This window comes from Megascapheus bottae, unplaced genomic scaffold (genome assembly GCF_031878675.1).
Source record: "Megascapheus bottae isolate mThoBot1 unplaced genomic scaffold, mThoBot2.hap1 HAP1_SCAFFOLD_77, whole genome shotgun sequence".
In the NCBI taxonomy this organism is placed as follows: Eukaryota; Metazoa; Chordata; class Mammalia; order Rodentia; family Geomyidae; genus Megascapheus; species Megascapheus bottae.
The window spans coordinates 7262-15650 of record NW_028327771.1 but is presented as its reverse complement, the minus strand read 5'-3'; the positions used below and the strand labels follow the sequence as shown (position 1 = coordinate 15650).

The 8389-nt window shown below is 41.5% G+C and overlaps 1 pseudogene; it reads right to left on the bottom strand.

Annotated features, from left to right (window-relative positions):
- Positions 1 to 2529: 2529 nt before the first annotated feature.
- On the bottom strand, positions 2530 to 7522 carry LOC150039212 (poly(A)-specific ribonuclease PARN pseudogene; annotated as a pseudogene).
- Between the last annotated feature and the right edge of the window lie 867 nt (positions 7523 to 8389).

Here is an 8389-nt window from a genome sequence, read left to right as displayed (position 1 = left end):
GAGATAAATAGGTAGATAGATAGAAAGATAGATAGATCTGTGATGTTCTTATTTATGAAAATAACAAATCTTTCTGCAGGAGAAAAATCTCTCAATAACCTAGGCATAATCAGATAAATCAGTGATTTTTAATAGGTCTTGAACTTATTAAGACATCATTTCCCAACATTTCAAGCAAAATGATTCACCAAAGAAACAATTTCCACTGCATCTAGAATTGTTCATCTTACCCTTGCCATAAATTATTGTAGGGAACTCCCTGGGGAGAGGAGCCAGGAATAGCTTCTGTTAAAATAATACCATGCTTTAGGCTCATGGACCTCTGGACTGTATTGCTTCTTCATGCTGAGATGTCATAAAGAATTCTCACTAGAAATTAGTACAATTTTTGTTACTTTCAACACTTACACACTACCAGATATGGCTTATTTAGAATGCTCCTTTAAATCAAGTGTCTGTTTTGGATTTTGGTTGCCATTGCTTCTTCACTTATTTAAATTTTTACATTGTCTTTTTTCTATGTTTCTGTATTACACGTGCCTTTCCTCTCTGTTCCTCCTTAGCGTTATTTTATTTTGTGTCAATACTAGTGCTTAGACTCCCGGCCTGGATGTTGCCCCTTAGCTTTTCCATTTAAGGTTATCAGTCTACCACTTATGCTACAGCTCCACTTCCAATTTTTGTTTTTTTTTTTTGCTGGTTAATTGGAAATAAGAGTCTTAAGAACTTTTCTACTTGGTTTGCCTTCAAACCAAGGTCCTCAGATCTCCTCCTGCATAGCTAGGATTACAGGCATGAGCTACTGGCTCATGAGCGCTCATGGTAAGGAAAACAAGCTTCAACCTCTACTCTTTTCTTATTTCTGGATCCTTTTCTCTCCTGTCTCTCTCTTCCCATCCCCTTCCTCTCAACATTCCTACCTTGATTTCTCGTTCTCCCTCTTCTTTCTCTCATACCTTTTCTTTTCCCTCTTGTAGCTTGTTCTTTTCCCATCCCCCCTCCCTCTCTCTCTGCCAGTGAGGTGTTATCTACATTCACTATGCCAACTACCTACTTCCAGTCATGGGACCCCACCACAATAAAAATGCATAGTATTTTCACCCCCAAAGTCTTCCCTCAGCAATGACTAAGCAGATGTGTTACAATGACTCATAGCTTTGGCTAGTCGTGTGCTAGAATCCTGCAGTCTATGCCTTTGTCTTCCTCCTTCCCCACAGCAACAACTTTAGATTTCTCTATCTGTGGATTCTCAACGATCCATCAGCCTCCACTTCTACTGGGTGGGTTGTTAGCATAGACTGGGTCACTGGGTGGAGTAATGATACTCAATTTACATGACTATGAATACAGCTACTAGTAACATTACGTGCAGGCCTTTGTGTGGCTGGAGCACCTTGGTTCCCCTTCCTTTAGGGGATCCCCACTTTCCACTTTTAGTCTATCTGCCTCAACTCTGTGTCCCCCATAAATGTTTGTTGAATAGCCCCTGGTACTGGGACTTGACCTCAGAACCTTGCCCCTGCTTAGCCTGTTAATTTAAATGGTCTCTCTTGCTAGAGTCACTCCTTTGAGTGACAGCTTTGTGCTGTTTTGGGGACTGATCTCCTGAACTTTTCTTTTTTTTCTATGAAAATTTCTTTAATTTGATCCTTTTGGAAATACACTTTCTCATTTTTATTTTCACAATACAAAAATGTTCAATGTCTACTAATGATCTATTGGAAGCAGATGATAGGGAGGAGGTTCAGAGCATGCAGTTGTCACTGTGGTACTCAAATCCAAGTCAGGGTTCACCATGATCTGCCTCTCCCCACCCCCTCCACACTCTCTCTCTCTCTCTCTCTCTCTCTCTCTCTCTCTCTCTCTCTCTCTCTCTCTCTCTCTCTCACACACACACACACACACACACACACACACACTTTGCGTACACACATGCACACAGAAACGTCAAGCAAGGATGAGCAATGAAGAAACTCTGCAGAGTGAGCCCAGCACCCACTTATAACAGCATTAGATTTTTCTCTGGGCCACTTCACAAAAGCTGGCATGGCAGGAGAGTGTAATGGCCCACGCCGGCTCCCCCAGGGATCCACCCTGCATCATTCCCACAGGAAACAAGCCTGACTGATGTTTTCAAGCAGCTGTGGTGGGAAGCTGTGGTCTCCAGGAGCCATGCCCTTGACCTCTGACTGCCCCACAGACTGGGACAGGCAGTAGTGAGCTCAAGCCTGAACCTGAGGCCAAGACACCAGAAGTGGGCTCTGTTTTCATACAGACCAGCAGGAAAGCTTTCCAGGTGCAGAAAATAATTAACAGGTTAGTATAGTAACGCCGATGCTCACAAAGGCCCACAGCTGTGATGTGTGTCCATAGTTAGTTTAGATTAAAAAGGAAAAAGAAAGAAAGGAAAAAAAAAAAAGCAGCAGCCACCAAAGTAAAAACTGGAAACCCTCATGGTTTTGCCCCTCCCACACCATGCTTTTGTAACACAATGCAGTGTGGTTTCCCAGCATGCTCCTCAGGTCTTGGTTACCGGGTGTCAGGAACTTCGAAGAGCTTGGCCAGGCTGACCATACGGCTCCCTAACAAAGGAAGCTCTTCCTTCATCCTTTTCAATTTCTTGGCCTTCTTGCATCCCTCCTTCTTGCTCCATCTCCCAAGCCGGCTTCTCCTGCAGTGTAATCTTCTCTCCCACTGTGCTGGTAGCCAAGAAGCTGTTGGTGCAGAAGTCATGGTTCTGTCACTTATGAGACGAGGTTTTCGTGTCCAGCTTCTTCTGCTCCACTTCTTGCCAACTGTCTTCTTTCCATTTTCTCTTGGTCTACTTGTCTTCCCGTTTCTTCCCAACATACTCAGCATAGTTTTGGATCCATAGCTTTCTGCATATTTGCTGGTATTCATACCAGTCTTAACTAAGTCAGACTGGCTGAGAGATGCGAAGGCCAATGTGCCATCAATCCAGGATTTGTGAATGTTACCAAAGGCACTGAAAAGCTGGTAAAGGTCACTGGTTTTCCACACCTTAGGAAATGTCACATAGAGTCATGGTCACATTTAGACTGCAAGTCTGGCCCTTCCAGGTTTAGATCAGGGGGTCTAGGATCCCCATGAGAGATAGCTTGTTTTAAAAAAGCTCGGTGAGTTTTGATTTGGCAGACACATGAATTTTCGGTGGACCAAGAAAAGAACCCGGATGTTCATGTGGGGCTGAAGCGCAGTCAGGTGATAGAAACATCACAGAGCTGCTCGCAAGCTTGGAAAACCTTCCGCACTTTCAACTTTAGGAAGGTTGAAAAGTGTCTCTTTTAACCACTTTTCCAATTCTGCAAGGGATGTGTTGTTAATGATTTCCTTAAAAGGCTGTGTGCTGACCATCAATTTAGTATCCCAGAGCCTGGGAAAGACACACATCATCATCTCCTTAAAGCCATTCAAATGCGGAGGCAGAGGGCAGTAGAACTGGTGGACTGAGTGCATGATGTTCAGGAGCATATTGTGTCCCAGAATGAGTGATGGCATGAATGACTCTTGAGAATCCCACAGCGTCATTAAGTTCCTCCTGTTCTTTAGCATGTTTCTGCTGCTCCCTTCTCTTGCGTTCGTCCTCATTACTTTGCAGACAACTATGTATCGCTCCTTCTTTTCTGTTTCTCAAGTCTCAACATGAATGCTTTGGGGATACTTCCAGCTCAAAGTTTGATTAATTAGCTTTCTTTGGAACCCACTCCATGGCTCTAAATCCAAATTCTTGTTCTCTTCGCTTTGTAGTAAGTCTTCTATTTTCATTACAACTTGCTCAATAAGCTTCTTCTGATCTTCAGGAATCATCACAGGACACTGTGAAGTGTCGGGACACATGTAGGCCAGTGCCCCCTCGCCATTAGCCTGAGAACGTTTTTCATCATATTGCTCTCTCAGCTATCATTCTTCCTGATTTAAATATGGAATTCCATTGAGAAAAACTTTATTAAAATCAAATCCTTGGCTTGCTAGGAAATCAGTGCTGGAGCTCTGACAAATGAATTTGACATCTGGTGAGGATCTACTGAAGGGTTTGGGAAAAACATAGAAGTTCAATGACTTTGTTATATATTTTGAATCTGTGTGGTCTGTGTACTTAAAAGTGCAAAGGCCAAACTGAAACGGCAAAAAGTCCATGGAATGCCTTTTAAGCTTCTGATATCTCTCTTTTGGAGTGTCAAAACCATGTTAATGTGGTCACTGAGGGTCCATCACTGATTCCCCATCGATAGCAGAGGAATCTGCCTCCTCTATGGCCAGGTACACTTTATGAAGATTACTCTTCCTGTGGGGCCAGGTAGCTCATGAACTTTTCTGTCAGGACTGGCTTTGAACTGCAAACCTCTGGCTCTCAACTTCCTGATTACCTAGGATTACAAGTGTAAACACTAGCACCTGACTTGAATGTGCCTTTGAATACCATCACAATTGAATTGCCCAAGGAAGTATAATCTAATTTTAGCAACTATATCCTGTAATATATCCCTGTTATAATATGTAACTATATCCATGTTAGAATTTATTTTATAAACATATACATTCACTATTTGGGTTTATTTAATTTCCTTCTTATTTTTAATTGATACATAATAACTTCACGGATTTGAGTCTTGCGATGGGCTGTGATAAACTTTAGATACTATGTGATAATTAAATCAGTTGGTTTCGCTCCTTAAACATTTATCTTTACTTTAGGGTGAAATATTAACAATCCTTCCTATAGCTGCTCTAAAATATACATTGCTGTCATCTCTACACCCTCCTGTCAGCAGAACACCACTACTGTTGCTCCTATCTAATCATGACTTAATAGCCATTCATAAATCACGTCATAGTAGCTGCCTTTCCACTCTGTGAAATCAACTACTGTGCGTGCGTGCGTGTGTGCTTGTGTGTGTGTGTGTGTGTGTGTGTGTGTGTGTGTGTGTGTGTGTGTGTGTGTGTTGTATATGCCAGCACTTGGGCTTGGATTCAGAACTTGGGTACTATCTTTTTAGTTCTTTTGCTCAGAGTTGGTACTCTACTACTTGTGCAATGGCTCCATTTTTTGGCTTTTTTGGTCCATAGTGGGAGATAAGTCTCATAGACTTTCCTGCCCAGGCTGGCTTTGAACCATCATCCTCAGATCTCAGCCTTCTGAGAGGTCAACTATTTTTATTCCACAAAATAGGAAGATTGTGTGGTATCAGACTTTCTATTCCTGGCTTCCTCATTTAACGTAGTGTCCTACTGGTTCATCTATGTGGTTCTAAGCAACAGCATTTCATTCTCTGGCTATATATCCAGATCACATGGTCATTCCAGTTGTGATTTTTTTTAAAAAGTCCATGCTGCTTTCCACAACTTAGTAGTAACTAAACTAATATCTACAGTTTGGTTTGTAAAGGTTCCCTTTTCTTAACCTTGTGACAGTTTACAACTCAGTTTCTCTCTCATTGATTGAATATTTTATTTCTGTAACAATTTTGATCTGTTTTTACAGCTTAGACCTTTGTTAGAATAGATAATTACAAATTTGAAATACCTTATCTGCAGCCTTACAGTTCAAATGCATTGAAAAGTTTTTAATCTTAATGACTAAGCCTGACCTAGCCTGAACTCACCAGGTGGTTGCAGATGGGGGAGGGTTTAATTTCTTGCATTCTACTACATTTCTGAAAACATAAAATATTGGTTGATATGCCCTTAATTTGTATTATTAAAAAATCCTTAATCATGGCTATAATGTTTTCTTAACTATTGAAAAGTAATGCCCAGTAAGGGAACTGCAAGCTAGATAGCACACTATAATGACATACCTGTTAGTTTAGTTGTGGCTATTTTATGCTGACTCCCTGCAAAGGCAGCACAGGCTGATATTTCATGACATTTGCAAACTTCCCCACCTGGAGAAATGAGAGCTGCTCTTTCTCAGCAATGTGCATTCTGTATTCAAATCACAATCCTTACCCTTCCAAGCAACAAATGGAGTCCTCCTTTTTCTTTGGAGATGTTCTGGTTTGAGCAGGGGCAGAGGGGGTGGGGAGGCAGGAGGGACTGAATCCCAATCTCTGCAGTGAGGCCTTCGGTTCAAGCAGAGCAGGTTTACACTGGCTTCTCTTTGACAAGGATTCATCAAAGTTTTGCAAGCCAATGAAATATTTATGACAGGAATTGTCTGGAAGCAGTCTGGGTGGGTGGGAGTATGTAGAAGAGTCAGTGCATTGTGGGTAGAAGAATTCATCCTAGGATTCGGGCCCTATAAAGTGTGGCAAGGTTGGGGAAGTGAAGTCTGAAAGGGAAGAAGACCAGTCCATCTGAGAACAGAAGTGTCTAGATGGGTGACATTCTGGAGGATCTCAGGGAACTCCTTCCTGGATATGGCTGCCATATTGAAGAAGTGTCAGTGAAGCCTCCAGAAATGGGCCTGCTGTCACTCTGGGCTGCCTCACCGAGAAGCACTGTATCCCTTGTGGAGGAACATAAGGGAGATGCAACCTGCCTGTGCCTCAATGTTATCTTTTACTGCACAAAGACCTTCAAAAGCAGTAATTCAGATTGTGTGTCCATCTGTGTCTAATTCAGAACCATAGAGGGTTAGGAGGAGTCCCAAGCTTGATGGATTTGGGACAGCCACAGCCCAGCACTTAGGATGGGACTCTAAAGTGCAAATTACTGTTTTATACATTCATTCCCTACATCATCTTCTGAAAACATGAAGGATGAATTTCTTGAAGGCTCAAAAGACATAACAGTCATATTATGTAGAATACAGTGATTGGCTTTGTGGTTCAAAGCCTAAGGGCTTCAAAAGCAAAAGATTTCTCAGGAAGTATTCTGAGTTCTATTTAACACACATTGGTAAAAACTCTTATGCTGTCTTTTTCCTTCTCTTTAAGCACTTTGGGACTCTTTTCACTTGGTAACTCAGAGAATGGGGGAAACTCAAAGTCCTGGGAAGGGCTGGAAAGCTGGATTTGGAGTCAACAACATGGTGGATAGCAGATTCTGTGTATTTCAGGGCTGACCTGCATGTGGTTGCATATCTCTCTCCACCTGTGGTTTTTAGCTTTTTCTTTAGCCTTTTAAAAAATCTAATATTTAATTTTTTGTTATCTTCAAGTAGTTGCCCAAAAGGATTTCACTTCATCATATCAGTTTACGAGTACAATGAATCTTGATCAGGGCCACCTCATCCATCATTTCCCCTCATCTCACCTAACACCACTCATCTTCTCAAGTCACCTGGCTCCATGTTGGCTACATCTGATGTGTAGAACCTGTCCGGTTCTGCACACCTTGCCCTGTTTTCTTTCCTTTCCCATCAAGCATTTAGGGATTGGTTTCTGCAACATGCACCTAGTAAAGGGATCACATGGCACCTGGAATGGTTACCTGAAGCTCGTTAGTCCTGGCAGAAGCCAGGATTTGGGGGCAGGGATCAAATGGGGGCGTGTTAGAAGTGGACTCCACGTAGGGGTGGTTTACAGCATGGGTGGCAAAAGTGCAGGAGCTAAAGCAGCTGTGGTGGTTTGCAAATTAGTTATATTAAACAACTAAGTGATTTGGTATATAATTAAATATATTAGAAATCAAGGGAACCAGATTTCTCACCACTAAAGTGAAGATTATAAACATAGAAAGAAAAGGCAAGAAGGAAGCCTGAGGTGGTAATTTTAAGTTGAAGTGATCAGAATGAATGCATAGGTTTAAAAAAAACAAACACAGAGAGTCATGGAAATATTCATAATATGCACATTCGAGTATATGCAAATACATAGAGATATATTTCCTATTGGTCAAGTGAAAGAGCCCAGAACCAGGATCCCAGGAGCACGGCTCACTTAGAAAGCCCGAATATGTAGGCCAGCTCTGAATCTATGCCTGCACACTTCAAGCCCACAAACAAGAAAGGTGGAGAAGTAAAAGATGGGCCTGAAAATCTTGTTGCAATAGAGAACAAGCCAAAACCCCATTAATTGTGGGAAGAAGTCACAGATGCCAGCTTGGAGGGGCTCCCACAAGTCAAAAGCAATTTGAGCATCATATGAATAACAATCATCTCAGGCCATCTAATGAAAAACAATTCAAGGATCAACACTGTGGTTAGGAAAATAAGTGGAGAGAAAAGGAAATGTTTACAGTCAGCAGAAAACTAAGTAATAAAGATAGGCATAGTTCATTGCTACATGGTTACTATAGAATATATATATGTACATATATAGGGTGGTTAATACAGAAAAGAATATTCTTTATCTGTTGGTTCAAATAAGGGATAGAACACTGATATAATTGGGGAGTGTGTCCCTCCAAATTTTAAATCAACTGCAGTCAGAAAAATGGTGATTTTTATTATATGTGTTATATATGTTATGTATATTACCTAAAT